Raw genomic sequence first — 4,134 nt, forward strand, 5'->3', positions numbered from 1 at the left:
GGCGTGCCTTTTTATTATTTTAGTAAAGGTGAACTTTACACTAGCACCCCTACTCCTTTTTTTATTTTGCTTGAAAGCGAGCGCGTTTTCTGCGAAACTGGCTAGCGAGCGGCGGACTGTGTTTGTTCAGCTTTGATTGCGAGAAGAAGAAGTTAAAAAGAAGTCTTGTGTTGTTCTTGGGGGGGGGGGGGGGGGTTCACATGCACTATTTGCTCCCTCGACGACAGCGCAATAACTCAGTGAAAGAAGCCATCGGAGAATCATCCCATGATCCCGGATTAGATTTAAAGACTCTGTGAAGCATTTATGGAGCTAACAGGAGTAAAAAGCAGGATAAGCGATGGAATGATACGGACGGTGATAGCATCTATTGGCCTAATGTCTGCCACAACAAGCAGACCAGCTGACGTGTTTAATGTCGGCTTGTAAGCTTTCAAAAAAAAAAAAAAAGCCGGCCTTTTTATGAGGAGTCCGACATGGCACTCGCCTGTTTCGCATTAACGTTTCACGCCGGCAGCCCAGCCCCGCTCCAATCTTGTAAACTCTGCTTCGTTTACTCAGCCTGGCTTTCATTGCCATCATTTTGCACGCTTTACCTTTTTGTTTGCTTTACTGCCCCACGAGGTTAGCGAGGCTAAACAGAGCAGATGAACGCCGCGGCTGCAGCCGTGGCACCCGCCAGCGCCTTGGCTTTCAGTGTTTGAGAAGAAGACGGCAGAGTTTATGATGTGTTGATGCTGCGGTTGTGAAGATGACTGGTGGACGACACGCGTGGGGCGTTTCTTTGAGTTGGAATCAAAGCGAAACATCTGCTGAAAATCAAAAGCTATCCTTTAAAAACATGCCCACTTAATAACTAGCAATTGTCACATTTTAATTGAGACTAAATCTCACCTGTTATTTAACTTAGTTGGAAAATTAGCTATTGTTGGTCCCGCCTTCTTACTTGTCTCTCACGAATCAGCTCACAGCAATCACGTTGCACATCCGCTCATGTGTGTATAGAATTTTCCCTACTTAAAATGTCAACGCTGGCACTTTAAAAGGGTAAAAAAAAAACATGGAAAACTGTATGGAAAACAACAGGTGCCGCTAATTAACTGTGAGGCTGCTTCAACCAATCAGAAATTTTTTATAGAAAAACTACCGGGCTGTAGCCCGGACACCCGTTTAGATGCCAAAAAACAAGTTGGGAGTGCTTGAGGAAAAAGACCACATGCTATTTTAGCGTGAAGCAGTGAGTGTCCTGCTGCAGGCTGCATGCTGCCATGTTCCCATGTTCACTTGTTCCCATGTTCCCATGCTCCAGCACTGTGCTGCTCCTTCCAGCTGCATGGCTGCTGGCTGCTTACAGTGAAAGAGGTGGGGAGGCAACGGGGTGTGGGGTAGTCAGGCTCACGGGTGGTCCGCCCCCACATGGTTCCCCGCGCTGCGGTTTGTACATCTTGATAGCGGGCACACGGCTCACATTGTGTGCGGTGTTTTATGACAGGAGGAGGATGGATGATGGGTGTGTTTATCGGGAGCTATCGGGGAGAGGGGCATTGGGAGGTATATGGGGCTATCAAGCGGGCATCAGAGAGTGATCTGGGGGGGTATGGGGGCATTACACTCTTAAAAATGCTGGGTTAAAAACAACCCAATCTGGGTTGTTTTTCAACCCAACGCTGGTTAAATATAGGACCAACCTCGCGTTGGGTTATTTTAACCCAACAAGTTGGGTTGGTTCTCTTAACCCAACAATTGGGTTGTACATTGGGTTGTTCATATGACCCAACGCTGGGTTCATATTTACTACACGGCTGGGTTATTTCAACCCAGCAAGTTGGGTTGCCAATATACCATATATATATATATATATATATATTTATTTTTTATTTTTTTATTGTATGCTAATACTATTAATAATATATTACAATAATGACACCAATGTAACAATAAAATTTTTATTAAAATTCAACATTTCCAGAACATAAAAATATAACAACTCACAACATTTCCTTCACATATGAACAAATTATGTACAAAAAAATAACATTTTAAGAACGGGTGAGGGGGACAGCTATGAGAGAGTGATATATACATAGAACAAGAGGCTCTGTGAGCAGCAGCACAACCGAGTAGGTGATTCCACCATGTTAGCTCTGACCTACGATGAGAAAAGAAAAAAAGGTAAATATTTTGTAAGTATTTCTAGCAGTGCAGAGCAATTGTCATCAGCTCTCTACTGAAGCTATTTCAATATACGTATATTCTACAGGGAGAAGTATGACACCCATAAATTCAATGGCATGGTGGCATGGTGTTGTTCAACAATTTATTCAGGGGGTTTGGCCAGTCTTATGTTTGGTCTGTGGTTTATATGTCACACATCACTATGGAGTAACAACTTACACCAAGTTACAACTTGTAAGAATAGTGCTTCATGAAATGAGAAACACAGCCAAATGGTACGCTGTCACACATTCCACGAAATACAATCTTTTCAAGTAGCTCCTTTAAAACTGTGTAAGAGAACAACTGGAGTCATTTCACAATTCATTTACATTTTAATTTCTGTTGAAAGGTAAATTACTTACCAGCTTAACATCGATGAAGGCTCTCTTTGACTCCTGAATACTATCCCGGACCAATTTCCAGCCCTTTTTAAACACAGGCGGAGGGAGCAGGATGGGCAGCAGCGTCAGGGCGACTTCTCCCCTGGCATCTGTAGGACAATTATGGGTGTCATTACCAGATTGTTGAGAACATGAGTTTTAAATAATATAATATTACAATTTTAGATAAAACTGTCTTGTTTTCATTACTTTCAACTACTGTGCAGTGTTGTTGTATTGCAATCAACCCTAACATAATATTAAGAAAATGTCTCGATTATGTTTACTTGGTCTATTTTAAAACACAAAAACACACCCCAAACATTTTTTTTACCAATTGGGATCATAATGTGTACCATAGAGGGTTTGTCATCATTGTCTAGAGCAGTAGTGAGCTAACGTTTTGACTCGCAGGCTGATATAACAGCAATATATATTGGAATCACAAGATGGATCACACAAAATTTTGGGTATTGGTACAAGCTACAGTGACTGACCCACCGCCATTTCTTATGTATAGAACATATAGTAGGCACAGTAGCTACTGTAAAACAATACCCATAAAATGAAGGCATGAAGATGACTTACCTTTCAATCAGCCCCGGTAGCTGCCACTCAGTCAAATTTGGAACTGACAAACTCATCCATAGATGCTTTCCAGCGAACTGAAACATCACAAAGAGGGTCCATAAGAACAAACATACCATGAAATGAAATAAGATTCAGTAGTCCAAACGTATTCTCCACATTTATATGCGACTTACAAAACTGTCGTCGAATTCGCGCCCAAACTAGTTGAAACTGCTAAGTATACAGTGGACTATCGGTGGCTAACGGAAGCCCGCTAGCATGCAGCAGTCTAGCTTAAAAAAAAAACACCGGTTCATCAGCACGCTCGTATTAATTCACGAGATTCTTTAACTTGATATCACATAAAATGGCAAATTGACGAGATAACTGACGTTGTCCTCATAACTATCACACATAGTGCATGTCTCTTGTAACTTCAACAACATAGTTTGGTTCCTACATAGCTCGCCAGCGAATGTGTTCGCTTGCCACTTTTGGAGGGAATGGAAGTTTGCTAAGGTTACCGATCCATTCCTGAAGCTAGTACTCAACAGTGCTTCACGAACTTACATTTTAACAAGTTTATGAAGCTTTATATAATAATATAAAGTCAATTCTACGGTAAAACAATAGTGGGCATGTAACAAACCTTGCTCCGTGCTGAAATTCGTCTCCTCAGATGAAATGTGGGGTCCGAACGAAGTAAGTTTGTGGGCGGGGCTTTGTTGCTCGTGTTCAAAATTCTACCCAACGCTTTGGGTTGTCCAAAATAACCCAGCACAATATAATGGAAATCACAACCCAGCAGCAAATAACTCAGCACCCAACAGAAATAACCCAGCGAATTGGGTTCTCAGAATACCCAACTCAATAAAAATAACCCAATTAAATGACCCAACAGGCTCAACCCAGCGATTGGGTCAAAAAAATAACCCAGCATTTTTAAGAGTGTAGAGGGTTATCAGGA

At 41.8% G+C, this 4,134-nt stretch overlaps 1 long non-coding RNA gene across 1 annotated transcript; it reads right to left on the reverse strand.

Annotated features, from left to right (window-relative positions):
- Positions 1–1,905: 1,905 nt before the first annotated feature.
- Positions 1,906–3,874, reverse strand: LOC131105208 (uncharacterized). Its single transcript, XR_009119902.1, has 4 exons — positions 3,817–3,874; positions 3,186–3,262; positions 2,580–2,707; positions 1,906–2,149 (listed from the first exon to the last, which is right to left on the reverse strand). It is a non-coding gene; the product is annotated as an uncharacterized LOC131105208 (long non-coding RNA).
- Positions 3,875–4,134: the final 260 nt, after the last annotated feature.

This window comes from Doryrhamphus excisus, chromosome 2 (genome assembly GCF_030265055.1).
Source record: "Doryrhamphus excisus isolate RoL2022-K1 chromosome 2, RoL_Dexc_1.0, whole genome shotgun sequence".
NCBI lineage: Eukaryota > Metazoa > Chordata > Actinopteri > Syngnathiformes > Syngnathidae > Doryrhamphus > Doryrhamphus excisus.